This window comes from Electrophorus electricus, chromosome 14 (genome assembly GCF_041902795.1).
Source record: "Electrophorus electricus isolate QZ-2024a chromosome 14, ASM4190279v1, whole genome shotgun sequence".
NCBI lineage: Eukaryota > Metazoa > Chordata > Actinopteri > Gymnotiformes > Gymnotidae > Electrophorus > Electrophorus electricus.
In genome coordinates this window covers 877,501-896,502 of record NC_137510.1, presented here as the reverse complement: position 1 = coordinate 896,502, position 19,002 = coordinate 877,501, and the positions used below count along the sequence as shown (strand labels likewise).

The 19,002-nt window shown below is 38.7% G+C and overlaps 1 long non-coding RNA gene across 7 annotated transcripts; it reads left to right on the top strand.

Moving 5' to 3' along the window:
- The first annotated feature begins 1,248 nt into the window (after window positions 1-1,248).
- On the top strand, window positions 1,249-12,122 carry LOC113589296 (uncharacterized). Of its 7 annotated transcripts, XR_014117043.1 has the most exons (8): window positions 1,249-1,413; window positions 1,765-1,849; window positions 3,593-3,678; window positions 4,554-4,641; window positions 5,166-5,216; window positions 5,294-5,351; window positions 5,438-5,642; window positions 5,864-12,122. It is a non-coding gene; the product is annotated as an uncharacterized LOC113589296 (long non-coding RNA). The 7 variants fall into 7 exon arrangements; XR_014117039.1 differs by lacking the exon at window positions 3,593-3,678; XR_014117042.1 differs by having other exon boundaries at window positions 3,593-4,641.
- Window positions 12,123-19,002: the final 6,880 nt, after the last annotated feature.

The window sequence follows — 19,002 nt, the reverse complement described above, 5'->3', positions numbered from 1 at the left end:
GTCACGGTTGCTGCTCTATTGGTTAAGCACTCAGCACTGTACTAGTGTACTGCCACCCACACAGGTTACAGTAGACAGACTGCAGTGTTCCAGGGTTTCCTCAGCACTGTAGAACTGACTAATCAGTACAGGACTAGTGTGGTAGAGGAGGGTGTACACAAAAACACAGTGCACCTAGTTTGTGCAGCCCACCTCTCTGATGCGTCCTGTTTCTCTGGAAGCCTTGTGTTTATTATGCTGTAATTTGGACTGTCTCTAAATCTGTGCACTGTATCTATATATGCCTATTATTTTAGAAAGAGACAGCAAATTGTTCGCTTCCTTTCTCAGTCTACAAAATTCAATTATGGTCCACAAGATGATTTTCATTTAAACCAGTCTAGATTCATTTGTCTGGATCAGAACCATAACTAGACCGATCCTAGCGCATGACAAATGTTTGAAATCTCTGATCTAAAAGCTTTAATTTTGGAAGGTGTGGTTGTCAACTGACCATGTCACTGATAATTGGGATCACAAATTATTGTGTTTGATTTTACACTGTATTTGTATAAAGACTGAATATTTCTCTTCATCAGTGTTCTAATCTCATGACCACTTTTACAAGCAGGCTATTATACCTGAAATATGTTACTCTGATACTGATGAGGAATTAGTGGCACTCTTGTGAAGTACCAGTCAATGCTTTATTGCATTTATTAGGTCTGATTTAAGTGACTGTTTTCTCTAGATTCACTGGATCTGTGTCTTTCCATTTAAATTTTATCCTCCTCTGCTAAAGACTAATAGAAGAGCATTCAGGTACAGAATGCAAACAGAACAATTCTTTGCATGAACAAAAGTTCATTTCAAGGAATAAAACTAAATAGATTCAAGAGAGATTAATCCAGAAAATGAAATGATGGGTTGAGGGAGGACAAATTAATAACAGCTGGAGGTTTAGTAAGAAGTGTAGATAATTCCACCAAGAGCCAAGACTGTTACTCCAGCTGGTTCTCCACTTCAGGTACCTCTGACAGATTCCTCTGCTACATTCAGAGGGTTCCTGGTCTGTGAAGGTCTGCTGGCGTCATTAACGTCACAAATCCTGAGTAGTGGTAGGATTTACAGGACACATTTGTAACCCAAATTAAAATATGGCTGCTTGCACATCACATAAATGTTCAGTGATTTGGGACAATTACACTAACAGGCAGAAATAAATGTGCCCTGTCCCTTTAAGAAGCTCTGAGCGCTGAAAAAGAAAGATGTAGTTCAGGTGAGTCAGACAAACGAGAGAAGTAAACGTTTGTACTGAGGAAAAAGTACAAACGCATGTTTTTCAGAAGAAAACGAACGTAAGTACTTGTGAAATTAAATTGCAAGTGACTGAGACTGAAGACGAACTGTTTTCATTAGACATCGAATAATTTGGTGAGTCCAAGCTATTTGACTAAAAAGTACAAGTCAGTTCACTAGGTTAATCGTAAAACTGCATTTAGCTTTGGGTAGAAAGGTTATTATAAAAGTATGATGTGTTAAATTGAGTATTGCGAGTTAACCATGAAGAGTTTGTGAGTAAACTGTTTAGGTGAGAGCTAGCCTGTGGTAATTACTTGCTATCTCACCGCCATTTTGTCAGTATTACAGCGCATGTAGCCTGACGCTAGTTGTCAAGTATTCTGAGGATGTGATTTGTAATTACTGCTTGTGTGACAACGATTGTTGTAAGATACAAAGGGATATTAATGGAGTTATTCTGTTCCCTCATGACCTGTAATACAGGTCAGGGTTTTCCCTTTCTCGCGATCCGTTCCCTCGTGTGAGTTGCACACAGGACTTGTGTGACAAACATTGCAGATATAAAATGGTGAGCCAACCCGCGAACTCTGTAACTAACTACTGAATGTGTGTTAATACGATTCTCCAGTACTGTAACTAACTACTGAATGTGTGTTAATACGATTCTCCAGTACTGTAACTAACTACTGAATGTGTGTTAATACGATTCTCCAGTACTGTAACTAACTACTGAATGTGTGTTAATACGATTCTCCAGTACTGTAACTAACTACTGAATGTGTGTTAATACGATTCTCCAGTACGGTAACTAACTACTGAATGTGTGTTAATACGATTCTCCAGTACGGTAACTAACTACTGAATGTCTGTTAATCCGTTCTTCCTGTACAGTAGCTAACTACTGAATGTCTGTTAATCCGTTCTTCCTGTACAGTAGCTAACTACTGAATGTAACATACATTTCGTTCCTCCAGTACGGTAACTAACTACTGTTAATACGATTCTCCAGTGCGGTAACTAACTACTGAATGTGTTACTCCGTTCCTCCTGTACAGTAGCTAATTACTGAATGTATGTTAATCTGTCCCTCCAGTACAGTAACTAACTACTGACTGTATGTTACCCCATTCCTCATTACAGTAGCTAATTACTGAATGTATGTTGCCCCGTTCCTCCAGTACGGCAGGACTGGACCGAGGCATTTTGTAGATCTTTTTTGGAGGAAAACCTATTCTTAGGGGAGAGGTTTTTTTTGCCCTTTTCGCCTTTTCCTACAAAGCAATATTTCTGTGCGGAACCGTTCAGTGAGCTAACTGAGTTACAGAGTCAGTAGGAGAGAAACCCAAACAAGGATGAAACGGGTTCTTTTTTTTTTAATTTTTTTTTTCTTTTTTTTAACTTTTATTGTTACTGTACATATTGTGTTCATAGAAGTGAATTGAGTTAAGGTGACTTCTCATGTTATTTCTTTGTGTATTAATAGCTTGATAAAACAAAATAAAAAGAGGTTAGAATTCACAATACTAGTTTTAATGAAGAAAGCAATTACTATAATAAACTGTAGTACTTGTACAAGTAATATACTTAACTTCACCATGACTCAAAACAGACCTGGAAACCTGATTACATTTAAATAGTCAGAAATTATACATTTGAATAATTTTACTAAATAGACATAGCCTTAAAACTAAAAAGACAAAAAAAAAAATTTCAATTCATAATTGCACAGCCCTAAAATCAGGAAAATAATTTTAAAGCATAACTACTAACCCAAAACTAACTGAGACAGGTATAAGCCATAACCTTTAACTAAAGTAGATTGGCAAACCCTGGAAAGATCACAGCAGGTATGAGTGCTGGATGTCATAAAAATATATATCTTGAATACTGTGTGGAAAAACTACTGTCCACCAGTGTATGAGATTTGAACATCCTGCACTAAACTCCCAAGTAACTTCTTTGGCTTGTGTGTCTGGTTAATTTGCTCACTCCACCACTCCTGATGCAGCCAGGACTGGCCAGTACACACTCTGGTGAGGGATTACTGGCCCAGTGTGCAGCTGGTACCATAACATGTTCTTCAGCACTGTTCTCTGCCATCTCGTCCTCTGTTGCATCTACTTTTTTTTTTTTTTTTTTTAAGCAGTAAAAATGCAATATAGGACAATTGCATATAATACATTATAGTCACATATTGTCTAACTGTGTGTTCTTAAAGGAAAGCTAGATTTATGCAAGACTCTCTGCACTTTCTTCATAGGCATTGTAGTCCAAAGAACTGTTTTGGTCCTCCTGTTTGTATTTTGTGCAGAGATGCAAGAAACTCACACTTGGGACCCAGTGATATAAACTTCTCAAACTGGTAAAGAGCAGTCTGGTCATCAGAGGGTGACCCAGGTAACCTGAATCTGACTTTCTTGGGCCTGTCACCAAATGTCACTCTTTGGATATGTGAGAACTCCTGATGTCTTGGCCCTTATAACTGGAGTTCTTCACCTCACTGCTAGGAGATGATCTCAGAAGATCCATTGAATTGTTCAGCACCCCCAATGCCACCATCTCAGCCTCTGTATGTAGTGTTAGTGATTTGATGAGTTTTGGTAAGGCTTTCATAATCTGGGAACACAGACTCTGGGGCCCAGGTGTCATAATGCCATCAATTTTGGCCCTGTCCTGTGACATCTAAAAAGGGCAGAGGAAAACACTATTGTACTGAACAGTAATAAAGCTGCTTGCTTTCTTTTAAAAATGACAACACTGTTTGCATGTGGGAACAGTCCAGGAAAGACTTTGTGACAAAATTGATATGAGGCCCCTTACTTCTCCACTTTCTGTGTTTGTTCAGTATCCTCTCTGACACACAGTCTACAGTCAGGGGTCGTTGACAAACTCTCTCTCTCACACACACACACACACACACACACTCAGACACACAAACACAAATACACACAGACACCTCTCCCCGACACCTCTTCACATCTTATTTGCCAGATGTACTCAAACGGGGCAATAAGCAAACCTTTCAGAAAACATCACAATTTCCTTTTATTAATTTTTTCTGCAATCTCTAAACAAATCTGGTTACTTTACAAGTTTTATCACACTAGGTTCTTGTCCATTATCACACTTTGGGCCCATTTCACATCTGAGAGTGGTTTTTGGGGAGCGTTGGATTGTAATTTACCGCTTTTATCCGAAAACCATCTCTTTTCTCCACTTAAATGGTGATTTCTTTTCTTAAAGCCGTGTTTTACGGTACTTCACTCCTTTAGTTCACAGTCATATTTGTAAGCGGTACATCTGAAAACTTTTGTCAAGATCTCCGAACGAACTTGGACATGGCTCAACCGTTTTCAAAAGGTACGTTCTTTTTATCCGTTCATGTTAAAACGTATTGGTATAAGTTACTAAAAAGGCTGACTCAGAAATCTAGCTATTTATTTAGCTAATGGTTGAAATACTTTATCATGCGTTGTATGATTTAATTCGGTGAGGCTTAGCGTCATAATTTCAGGTATAGATAAAACATACATTTAACAATCAATCATTACATATTATCTACAAGCTATCGTATCTATTCTTTTTTGTAAGCTAGCTAGGAAAAGGATACTTGTCTTTATTCTGATGGTTATTGATCAATATGTAATATGACCATTGTGTTTTAGAGTACGTGAAACATTTTGATCGACTGAAACTCTTGATCAATGGCTATTATTATTCTCGTGGCTAGCTATATAGAAAAACTTTAACTTCGAAGTAGGTGATTCTATTTACTTAAATTAAGCATTAAATGACACAACATCTATTTGTTCTGGTAAAGAGGATACCATCATGATGATCTTTTATGCTCACAGTCTATAATTATGTTCTATGTATTTCCGTAGGTTCAGACGATCATGAGTTCCTTGAATCTGTGGAGAGAATTCCCGACCAAGGTAATTTCTAATTTGTGAACTTTTTTTACATTTTAATTTTGTAATTTATTTATCATTTTAATTTTATTTTTTATTAGCAGATATAATGACAAGATGATGATGAAACAGTTTATATACTGAATGAGTTGATACAAGGTATTACATTCTAGAGGGAGTCTAACATATGTTAAAATACTGTATTTTGTCTAAAGGTTTATGCAGTGCATTAATTTGTCACACAGAGGCAGAAGGGGTGAATTCCTCTACCGTCAACCACTATTCATCGAGCCCTCCGGTTGAGCTCACAATTTTTTTCACGGGACCTTAAACAACTGGCGATGTCTTTAGAAACGTATGCAGAGGTTACTGTGGCTAATAACAAACGTCTAAATAACTCTAGGCCTGTTCAAGCTGTTCAACCACTAACCTGTAGGCCACCATCACCGCGTAAGTATAATTTTAAAAGCATGATTATTAATCATATTTATACTAGATTAATTGAATCAAAAATATTTTCTAAGATGGCTCTAACGATAGGGATCAGGAGTTGAGTCTGTTTGAATGGGAGGATGATTTAAGAGTGCCTCCCCCATCATGTGGTTGATCTGATAAAGAATTCTAACTAATTACTGAAAAGAATCCATTTTTCCCCACTTGATTCCTAAAAGCTGTTATCAGTATTGTTTAGTCAACGGTGACACGTCATACCAGGATCAGACACTGGAGTCGGAAGTGGGAGAAGCAACAGCGGCGGCAGCATCACCTCCTGACGATCTTTCCCAACGGGAGCGTATGTTGCCTCTTCTGGATCGAGCGTTTGCTAATCTGATCTCTACGCCTGTATACGGTCCTGGGTGTGGGTTTGGTTCTGCATTGTATGACGTGTTGAGATTTCTAAATCAGTGTACATCAGAAGAAATATTGCTGTTACACATGCATACTGAATATATGGCATCATACTATGGCTCAAATACCTGAATAATAACCAACTAGGTAATGCTTTCAAAAAATCTGAAAACATACAGGTTAGTCAAAATGACATTTTCTATGAACTGAATCAAAGTTTAATACATTTACAAAATAGTTTATGCCAGCAAGCTTCTTTGAACCAATATGTACTACACGCATATGTACTACACGCATATGTACTAGCATTAACGTCAGAATCTGTTAGTCAAAATGAATATGAACTGCAGAGTCCTGAAAACACACAGGTTAGTCAACATGACATTTTCTATTAACTGAATCAGTGCTTGGCTGCATTAAATGAGAGGCTCTTAAGTGGTGAATGTACTCAATAGCTAGGTTCACAGAATTCTTCAACTTGTTTTGATAACGAAGAACAGAGTCCTGGAATGTATGAAACTGATGTAGAATTTCTCCCTTCAGATAATACTGAAAACCGTATGGAAATGAAACAAACGGTATGGTATAGATCCTGACATTAGAATAATTCGTAAAGAAAAGTTCAATAACACAGAAATTAGGAGGAGAGTTAATTTTGCCTCACTGGGTAACATTAATAGTACTGCAGAATTTTCCAATTACGTTCTAGAGGTTATAAACGGTATGATGGATACCGTTAATGAAATAGCTAGTCTGAGAGATGCTGTAAATTTTCTAGTTCAAAGTCCTAATCTGAATTTTTCATCACAACTTGAGTCGAATCAGGGCCGTGGAACTAGACTCTTTTCTAGCCACGCTTGAGAAAGCTATGCAGAGCAATCTTGAGATCCTGGCAAGTGATGGTATGGAATTTGTGATTCCGATAGTGCACCCCCCCCCTAAAGGAGGTGTTAGGAATAAATTATCACATCTCTTCAGATCAGATGTTTTCCGAAGGAAGATGAGACATCTGTATGTTTTTTACAACACTGACAACAATCTGTCTTCTGCCTTATGTGTCGCACAGCTTTTGAATCCTCAGGAAACGCCCCAATACGTTAAAAATGTTGCTAGTCAGATACAGCGGGGTGTAGGATTATCTGATAACTATACGGTTAGTTTTAACAATATAAACCGATTTGAGAAGGTAATGAATTGTAAAATAGTTGTGTTGTGTCAGACGTTCAACAAAAGCGGTTACTATTTTTTTTTAAACTAGCAGGACACCCCATGAGAGAACCATTTTCTTATTCTTACGCGACAACCATTACTACGGTGTTAAAAATATTGAGGGTCTTCTCGGGTTTCAATACGTCTGTTGTTTTTGTTACAAAGGGTTCACAAGTATGAGAAAACACAGATGCGAGTATTACTGTAACGTATGTCTTGATCGGGAATGTAATAGTTATACTCAGAATACGTGTTCAGATTGTCTAAGACTGTAGGTCAGATTACTGCTACGAAAAACACAAAGAAGAGATGCGAAACTTGTTGGGTGATACATATTCGTTATGCAAAATAGGATTCTACTGCCCCAAATGCGGAATGGTAGAACATCTGAGCCCCTTTAGCACAGGTAAAAAAGAACATAAATGTGCTCAGCCTCGGTGCAAAGTTTGTAATGAAAAAATAGAATCGGAGGTCAAACACGAATGTTTCATACAACAGGTAGAGAGGTAGAGACGGCAGACAGGTAGAGATGGCAGACGAACGTTACATATTTTATGATATAGAGTCCAGACAGGAAACGGGGGTACATATAACTAATTTTATATGCTGCATGGGGTTTACTGAGGGTGTGTGGACGGCTGAAGGGGATGGGTACATTGAAGCCTTTTTTAAAATGTTCCATCATAGATACACATTTGTAGCACATAATGCAAGGGGATATGATTCCTATATTTTGTTTAATTATCTGGTGAAAGAAGGGGTTACTCCTACTATCATAGCACAAGGGGGGAAACGTTTGTGCTTTGAAGACACCACTTATGAACAGAGATTTATAGACAGACTCTCATTCCTACCTATGAAACTTAGCGCCATTACAAAAGCCATGGGGTTTACAAATGCTAAAAAGGAACATTCCCACACTTCTACAACACCCTAGAGAATCAGAACTATGTGGGGTCGTATCCTCAGCCTGAGTTTCATGGTGTGGATACGATGAAGCCCAAAGAGAGGCAAGATTTCTTTGATTGGTATGAAACAGTCACTGATAAAGTCTTTGACTTCAGAAAAGAGATTAAAGAATACTGCTGTAATGATGTAAAGATTTTGAAAACGGTATAAAATTTTCAGGAGTGCGATTCTGAGAGACACAGGCGTTGACCTGTTCAATCGATTGCCATAGCATCCGTATGCTTGAAAATATTCCGCACCATGTTCCTGCCCGAAAACACTTTGGCCATCCCTCCCCTAGATAAATACATCAACTGTCAGAAATCTTTCTCGATGCTGTCTATTTAATGGCTCAAGTACATTTCAGACAAACAGAACATACCCATTCAACATGCACTTAACAATGGGGAAGCCAAAATCAGAAATTATTTTGTAGATGGTTACTTTGATGATGGTAAAACGCACAAAGCGTTCAAGTTTCTCAGCTGCTTTTATCATGGATGTGATACGTGCTTTCCATCGTGTACGCCACACCCTTTAAGTAAAACCTCAGGAACCTTCAGAGACATTCATCAGAACAGTCTTAACAAAATTCAGATGCTGCAGTGCATTCACAAATTGTCTGTAACCACCATGTGCGGAACATGAATGGAATGATATGAAAAAGAATGATGAAGATGTAAAAAAAATTCTCAAAACCTTTGACTTTCCAGAGCGCTTAAATCCTCGGGATGCTCTGTTTGGGGGTCGTACGAATGCCCTATAGCTCTATTACACAGCTCAACCTGGTGAAAGAATTGATTACTATGACTTCGCCTCCCTCTACGTTTATGTGAATAAGATAAAAATGTACCCCATAGGTCAGCCTGTTATCCTTTATCGTGACTTTGGGTCATTGGAAAACTACTTTGGCATCATCAAGGTAAAGGTTTTACCTCCCTGGGGGTTTTGGGCCCCTGTTCTTCCCTACTGGGTAAAGAAGAAACTCTTGTTTCCTCTCGGTAGAACCTGCGCTGAGCAACAACAGCATAGCTGTGATCATGGGGATGATGAGAGGGCCCTGATAGGTGCTTGGTGCAGTTTGGAGCTGATGATGGCCCTGCAGAAGGTACAGTTTGATTAAAGTATTTGAGATTTGGCACTTTCCTAATAGAACAAATTAGCTGTTTTCAGAATACATTAAAATGTTTATGAAAACCAAACGAGAGCTCAGGTTATCCTTCCTGGGTGGTTGATGAAACCACAAAAAAAGGAGTACATTCAAAATATGAGGAGAATGAAGGCATTAAGCTGGAGGAAGAGGAAATTTCAGTCAACCTGGTCAAAAGGTCCGTAGCTAAGCTCACGGTGAATTCTTTGTGGGGTAAGATATGTCAAAAAGCAGACAGGACAAACACGGTTTTGCTCAGAGATCCTGATGAGTTTTTAGAGTACATGTTCTCGAACCTGTACGATGGAAGTCATTTCTCTTCTCTGAACGACGAGGTGGCATTGATGCAGTAGCGTCACAAGGGACATCAGTTGCTGTAAACCAGGGTATGCTAATGTGTTCATAGGTATTTATACGACCGCGTATACCTGGCTCGAGCTGTACAATTTGATAGATCATTTATAAGACCTTTGCTTGTACACAGACACGGATAGCATCATCCTCAGAAGTCGTCAAGGTGATTGGATACCGCCTTTGGGCGATTACCTGGGGGGTCTTACAAGTGAGTTGGACTGTGGTGACAAGATTGTGGAATTTGTCAGCTCAGGACCTAAAACATACTGGTATAGGACTCTCAAACGTAAAACAACCATGAAAGCCAAAGGTATCACTTTAAACTATTCAAATGCTAAACTCGCAAACCTGAAATCTGATGGAACTGGTTGACGAATGTGAAAAACGGTGATCAGACTAGAGTACTTACAACAGCCCACAATCAAATCATGAGAGATAAAAAGGGCTTTCTCTTGAAAAACAAATCACAAATGAAAAGATTCAGGATTGTTTATGACAAACTTATTTTGTTGCCTGATTTCAGGACTCTGCCGTATGAATCTGATTGTATATAGGATTTGTTTTTTTGTTTTTTTCTGCTATTGTAAAATGTCTAACTCATTGTTTTGATGCTAGAATGCAAGTACCATTTTCATGTATCTTTTGCGGTCCTAGCAATAGCGGAAAATCTTTTTTCATCAAAACATTACTTGAAAATTGTAATGAGATGTTGTCTAAAGTTCCTGATAACATTGTATGGTGTTATACGTGTTGGCAAGCTCTGTATGATGAGCTGATGAACAAAAACATTAATTTTGTTCAGGGAATACCAGAATCTTTGTGTGATGATGAACTGTTTCCCCTCAGCAGGACTAACCTTCTAATTCTAGACGATTTGATGAATAATGCCAGTAAGAACAAAGAAGTAGAAAAAGCTTTTTACAAAGTATAGTCATCATAGGAACATGAGTGTATTGTATTTGGTACAGAATCTGTTTTTTCAGGGAAAAACCAGCAGAACTATCAGCCTGAACGCAAACTACATGATTTTATTTAAGAACCTCAGAGAAAAGTCACAGATCAGCGTATTGGCTCATCAGCTGTATCCGGGAAATGCCAAATATTTTGTGGAATGTTTTCAAGACGTCACCTCTAGACCTTACTGGTATTTATTTGTTGATTTGAAAGCTCAGACGCCAGAAGACCTTCGTCGTAGGTCAAGCGTGTTTTCCAGGGAGACCCCTGCGTTGTACGTTCCTAAAAAAAAGCTTTAAAATATTGAAAAAAAAGGTCTATACGACTAAAGTTAAATCTAACGATGCTGAATACCATTTATAAGTCATTCCCCCGGCAGAGGAAGGTTATATTCCGTAAGGCGTCGGCGGACCTCATACTTTACATTTACGAATTGGCTTTTAATCTACTCTGGTAACATCCCTCTGACGGCTCCTCAGTATCGGCTTTTGAAAAGACATAAAAAGTGGATAAAACTGTTTGCTAATAAAAGATCGTCTATAGGTACAAAGAGAAAAGCTATTAAAAAGAGGTTTCCTCTTACCCCTGCTTAGCATAGCTGACCCCTTTATAAGCAGTTTGATAGCATCGCGCAAAGATTAAAATGGATACTGCAGAGAAGATGTATTTGGTACCCCATCATCAGATAGGAAAAACTTAGAAACATAAAACAATAAACAAATTTAAGACAGATCGTGGAAAGCGACCTAAACGAAATGATATGACATATTTTAACCAGGTCTAACTTGTACCCTTTTGAAAAGGTTGAACTTTACGCATCGACGTTGCAACGATTTTTAAATATAGTTAAAAGCGGAGAAGAAGAAATTGCTCGAGTGACCCTATCCCTGCCCGCCGAACCTGAAAATAAGGCAGTGAGCGGGGTAAAGAAAGAAGCCAGTCGAATGGTTGAGGACGAAATCGCTAAAGAGATAGGTAATGTCCCTGCGAGAGCTAGAAAATTGCTTCCTACGTCATGGACAAAATTGCAAAATACGGTGATGTAACATTGTGGAACAATGAAGGAGAGTTTATTTTCAAAGGAATAACTGTTAAAGGATCGCACATGTTGGACTTGATTAAAAAGTTAACCGCCACCCAAAAGATATCTTTTGACCAGTGACTTTTAGGGTGGTACAAAATGCTGCATGCCGTAGCCAAATTAAATGTTCCGTATTCAACCATTCCTAATGATGGTGTTCGTCGAAAACCGTCAGACATTTAAAAATTCTAAATCATCGTATTCACCAGTTTCACCCACTACTCCCTCATGACCCGATAGCAACGATTCTTCTTCTATTCTCGGACCTTCTGTTTCTAAACCCCTTTCCGCTTGGTTGAAATTTGATTAAATACATAAACACATTAATGAATATTGTTGTAACAATTATTATTGTAATCTTTACTAAATAATAAAATGTAATTACAAAAGACATTTTACGTATCATAAGTCTGTTATTTAACACACACGCACACATTACATCTGTAAATTCAACTTTTCACAGGTATTAGATCGCATGCAATTAAAGGTACAGTTCTTATTTATTCTAGGATACATGTTTTTCACATAAGATAGTACTGCTTTATAGTTTTGTTTTAAAATAACGGTATACATCGATATAATCTGATTAAAAGATAGTCCTTTAGCCCTTTGACACAAAAAAATACACAATGTTGCCCACAACAAACAATCAAAACTCTGAACTTGTTTAGAGTTATGTTTTATTTGTTTACAGTTCTTTTTCGTAAATGAATAAATAAAATGAGGGAAAAGTTCATAGTTTGGTGGGTTTCTGTATGAATCGAAAAATTCTCCTGAGGTTTTGTTGTTGAGATGCAGAGCTAACCAGTATTCTCCAGGTATGTGACTGGGGGTGAGTGTTCACTATGTACAGAGCAGGGAATCGTCTCAGCTTAACCCTGGGCAGCTGGTCGCACGGAGCCACGTTGCAAAAGATCCTCTCCAAATCATGACAGCTTCTCATTACATTCATGAGCTCTCTGGTGTCCGTTATTTATTTTATTGATAATCGATGAGTATGTTGCGGCGATTGTTAATTTCCAAAATACTGTAAAAATTGGCGAGATTTATGGTCCTCGGGAGCGGGTCTTTAAATCTGTGTTCCAGTCTTATATTACCCGACTTAATTAACGACAAGTGCTGCCCGCAATCATCAACTGGGGATAGATTAAAAGCTATAAGGGTATATCCAGCAATGTATTTTTGCCAATTGATGGACATAGCCTGATCTTTAAGCTGTTTTCCTGAAACTAGAACTAATGAATAATATTCACGGACCACATTCCCGGACTGAAAATTGGGTTGATATGGTTTTGCAGGATGCTGCTTTCCCTCGACACAGAGAGCGATAAACTCTGTGTCGTACTGTCTAAAATTAAAATGACTTTATGGCAGGCTCTGCTGTAAGCCTCATTGTCAACCATCCCGATAATGAGAGTTTTAGGGAGCGGTCCGAGGAAGAGGTTTTCTTGGGTGCACACACGACTCCCGGATGGTAAACTGAAGGTTTTCATGCAAGCTCTGTCGTAGGAGTATTTGGCGGTGGCGCTTAAAATGGCCTGTGTGTAACCTAATTTGACAGCTGGTAAAACGGTCACTTATTTTACAAACAAAGAAGCCATTAGTATTTTTAGAACGTAATCCCCGGCTCGCACATATATATATATATATATATATATATATATATATATATATATATATATATATATATATATATATATATATATATATATATATAAAGGATAGCATGTACATGTATTATTGGCTTCTGATACTAGAGAACTCCACTGACTGTTAGACTCACGTACTACACACATCATCTTTTACAAATTATATACGGATTTGATTTTATCGGTAACGTTTACTGTTCTGATTCTATTTTCAGGGGTTTTACAGAACAGCGTGATCAACTCCGTTCTCGGCACTCTTTTTTTGGCCCGAGTACCAGGGTTCAGGTTTTCGTGCAGCTTCCAGTAGTCCGCGACGTCGTCGTGTACCTGCTCCCCGCACACGGGATCGGTTTTTTCTACAAACTCTTTGAGAGCGGATTTGATGTTCTGTTTCTCCTGCAGGTTGGTTACCACTACCTCAGCGATAGCCTGAATCTTGCTCGAGGATGGAGGTATCTGAATGCCGCACAGCTTCAAAGCTCTGGCTCTGTGTATGAACCACAGCTTGAACAGTTTTTTTATCAGCTTAGGTGCGTTGAGGCTGAAATAGGATTCATCCGGTTCGTACAGGCATGTGTGCTGACGCTGACTAGGTGGTCAACAGCACAACCGTAACAGTTTTCTCTCATATCTTCATCAGCAATTCTATACATCAGATTCCTGATCACAGCTCGAACGACAACTGCTAGCACTGGTGGGTTGATGCACCCATCGGTTTCGTTGTTATTCATGTTTTCACAAAAGCTTGTTTCAGAGCGTCCGCTCTCACTATCATCCACACCTGTAAGAGCCGCTTCATCATCATATGAGTTCATTGCTGGAGTATAGAATATCATTCCTGTTTCTATACTCATCGTTTCAGGCCGTAAGGTTTCAGCGAATCCATGCCCACTCCTGTTTATATTAGATGGGCGGGGGTGTGCGAGGTGGGGGTGGGGGTGGGGTTATTGCTCACTGCAGCAACACCGGGTTCGGTTTCCCTTTGACACGTGACACTATGTATGGGTATCAAATGTCCGCTTCAAACTTATCACTTTTAAAGAATCATTAAACAAAACATGTTACAACTGTTTAAATAACACATCGATCAGGCTGAAATACTTTTGTAGCTGAAACCAGTTGCTACATCCAAAGTTCATTACTGAATCTCTCCCGATATCCGCTCCAGGTTCATGAGGTTTACGGCCGTGAATCACTGAGATCACCCACAGAGATCATCTTCGCCATGACGTATGGAGGTCTCTGGCTTTTCCATTCATGTTCGCTAACACCCTCGGAACACCACAGCTTTCTCGTTAACGTAATCAATCTCCGTGCGCCATCTTCTGAACTCTTTCCAGTCATAGTGATCAACCACTTGTTCTGTAGCTCGTGTCCAATGGGTCTCACCCAGCCCCGAGATCGTGAAAAGCGTTACTTTGCCCTTTTCTGCATCAAAAACGTACCCCACATTACGATTATCTTTCCATTTTTAAATTGACTTTATTAAGAAAATTCAATTCAATACAAACACTAATACAAAAACCTCACAAACAATATCCACCGGAGGACCCAGACTACCTTCACGCTATACATTAACAATTAACAATACCATTTACATCTGTAAATTAGGAATACATCATCTATTTATATGTCCAAAAGAGTCCAGGGAAATATCTTTTTTCCTCTCATATCAATCGTCTTCAACCTTTTTAACTCACACACGATCTGTTTAAATATTGTTTCTGCAGGTATTATACATTGCTCAATAATCATCTTACATCGTGTTTTCCAAATCTTCGAATTTATCACACAAACAATCATCCAACAAAAGTCCTTCACATTCTCAGTCAAATTCTCATTAAACACTCCATACATAATACTTTTCCTGTTACGACCCCATTTAAACCTTCCATTTTCTCCCAAATTTCAATAGTCCCTGTGCACTGCAGTAATAAATGTTCTATCGTTTCATCGGCTATGCAATTATACATCGGACATTCCTTTGTTGTAACAAAACAACTCCATTTGACAATACATCGTACAGGCAGTCTTCCAACAGATATAAGCCATGCAGTATCTCGAACATTTTCCGAGATACTTTTAGACTGTACATTTTTAACCCCTCTATGTATTTTAAAATCTTCAGTTAACACACCATTAACATTAATTTGTACTTTTGATTTACTAGACAATAATTTAATCATATTTACAAACCTCTCTGGAGAAACTATAATGTTGCAATGTACACCATAAGTAGTGTCTAGAAATATAATCGAAGGCCTTTTTCTGATCCAGTCCTATTATATAAAAATCCCTCTCAGACCCTTCATTAACCAAACTCCTTATTACTCCTAAACTATCCCACATTTATCTTCTTCTTATCGCACATGTCTGTTCCAACTCTATGATATCATTCAATATTTCTGACATCCTATTAACGATTATCTTTTAGTACCCAATAATGAATTGAGTCACTCCACGCCAATTTCTTGATTCTTTCTATAGTAGCGAATCGCTTTTTAGGCGCGTATGGACATACAGTCATTGTTGACATTATTTGATAGCATTAATATTTCACTAATAAAGAGTTCATTCGATGATTCATACTCTTACACTGGGGGCACAGCTACACTTAAATGAGCATGTACGAGGGTCTGTTTTTTGGGAGGGCTTGCACGCTACACAGGATTGGTCAGACTGGGTGGTTGGGCAGAAAGAAAAAAGCTGGCAAAATTGTATCTTTCTGGCCTAGTTCTGACCCTGGGAGGAATTTTGTCAGAAAGTTTTTCCTGGATGGTAGTGGGGAGGACTTGTGAGGAGGTGTGTCTTAGAGAATCAGCCAATGGGAGGGGAGTGGGAGGGGTGAGTGAGAGAGACACACAACCGAGACCCATATGCACGTTTGAGTGTCAGTACATGACCGCAGCGGAGCAGAGCGGACATTAAAGACTGGGTGGTACATATTCGTTCAAGACTCGTAACGTTTATTTACTTTAATCACTTGAATATTTCACAAATAAAGATTTTTTTTAAAAAGTCAATAAAACCATTTTGAGGATCCCTCATTGTGTCTTATTTTCATATAAAATTGTCACATCATAAATCATATAATAATAATAATATTATATATATATATATATATATATATATATATATATATATATATATATATATATATAATATTAATAATTATATATATCTATATCTATATTTATATATATAAAAATATGTGGGGTGGGGGGATGACTGACATCTGTCAAATCAATCAAATCAAATCAAGCAATAAATCATTTTTGACGGTTAGTAAATATTCTCTCTGTCCACACTTGAAATTCTGGGGGTTGAAGTTAAATTAGTGGTCACAGAGAGTAGGAGAGACAGGCTGTGTGACAACATAAAATATTAAGATAAATAAAACATTAAAATAAGTAAACAAGAATTCAGTAATAGTGTAATGTGAATATAATATACAATAATAATATAATGATGTATATACAATATAATAAGTCTGATGAGAGGATAGAGTGGAACACCCTGTCATGTATGAATGAACTGATAATTAACTTGTGCTTGGGTCTGATGATGTATTTTGTAACCAATCAGGCTACATATTCTTGTGTGATCTCACCCATTATCTAGACCAATCATATTAAGGGAGTGTGGCGGGTGAAAGGGGGGAACACCAATCATATTAGGCTACATGACTCATGTTTTGGACAGGTAGCACCTGAAAACTGTATACAAGAATCTTGATTTTCACCTGAAGATTCACAGACAATGTGTCCAACACACAAGAAGAGTCTCCTGTTTCTTCACCTATTAGACACCAAATTTCATATTTTTTACATTGCAGCCATAAATGTTTCAATGTTTCAAGATCATTTGAATTTCTTCTAGCTGACTGAGACGCTCTCTGTGTTCCAGGTGTGCTGGGTGAACAGATCTGGGGTGTGACTTACACTCCTGAAAGTGTGTGTGCTCTGATCGGATCTTCTGTTGATCTCTACTGCTCTTATCAATACCCTGCAGGACTCACTCTGGTTCATTAAATGGCAGGCAGGTGTTGGCCCTGTGTATGTGAGAGAGGAAGAGTCAGAACTCCCCGAATAAGTGTAGTATGACGCTCACTCACCTGAGAGAGAGTGACGCTCACACATACAGGTTCAGATTCTACACTGATGATCCTGCTGATAAATACACTGGTAAGCCTGGAGTCACTCTGTCTGTCACAGGTAATGATCTATAAAGAAGGTTTATTTTGTTATATGAATATTCAGTAGATGAGAATAACAAACCTTGTTTAAAACCTACTGCAGGGCTGAAGATTAACATTTCAGACACACATGGTGGAAAGAATCTGAAGTGTAGCTCCACCTGCACCCTGTCCAACAAGCCCACTTACATCTGGTACAAGAACTGACAGCAAGTGTCTCACTGCACATCTGTCTTCTGCTCTGTACATGCAGACGGTGGTGCAGTCAGATATGAATGTGCTGTTGAAGGCCATGAGAACCTCACCTCTCCAGCAGTGTGTGAGTGGACAGTTTACAACATATACAAACAACCCACTCAGAAATATCAACTAATAGTTATGTAGGTGTTATGTAGGTGCAGTTTGCTCTGTGTGATCCTCTTGTGTTCTGAGTGTAAAATGTTCACTGATATGTTGAGTTTCTCTCCTGCTCAGACTCTCCCAGAGTCCCGTCTGTTACTGCCTGTGTCTGGGGACTCGGTCACACTGCTGTGCTACAGTGACTCCAACCCCATCAGCTCTTACACCTGGTACAGGAAGAGATGCCACACCTATTGGAAATGGCACCAATTTAACTTTAAACGCTGGGACAGTTGGACTTTTCTACCGTGAGGCAAAGAATCACTTTGGGTCCTCCAGCTCACCAGAATGGTCATTTCCATCAGGTACGTTATGGGCTGAACTGAGTTCCTACGGTGGTTAAAGAGACTCCCAGCACACAGTTCTAGAATCTCTTCTTACTTGCACTCTCCTCTCTGGCTCTGCTGTATTTGAGTTCACTGAGTTGTGTGACTGTTCACACGTGTGTAAAGGCTTCTCACTGCTGCAGATAACACAGCTGTAAAATACACAGCTTCTGGAGTCACTGTGGGTGTGTTTCTGCCACTCGCTGCTGCCCTCCGATGGACGAGGTGAGATGTGGAAGCCACATTTAAGACATTTTTCGCACTTTTCATACACCATAATATTATTGTTTTAGTTGCCTTATGTCTGAAATTAACCCAACAATCCTGTATATCATTTTTTTCCCATCATACATTGGCCTGGATCTATAAAATATTATAGAACTTTTGTGCATGTTTGAGTGAGAGAGAGAGAGAGAGAGACTCCAGTGGTTATTTCTCTCATTACTGTATAACAGGTGTGTGAGTAACAGCTGTATAAGAACTGGAAAGTGCAGAAGTGAATGTGAAGCTGGTGATGTTTGTGTGTCACTCTTACAGGAGTCGAGCTGCAGCTCTCAGGAGCAGGTGTGAGGAGAACAGCAGGAATGTGAGTTATAATGAGAAACTCAGTAGAGAAGGGAGACTTCAAAATGACAAACTGTTTGCTTACTGGGTCTGAGGTTCTACTGGGCTGTACAGGCAATGGCAGGGCTTACA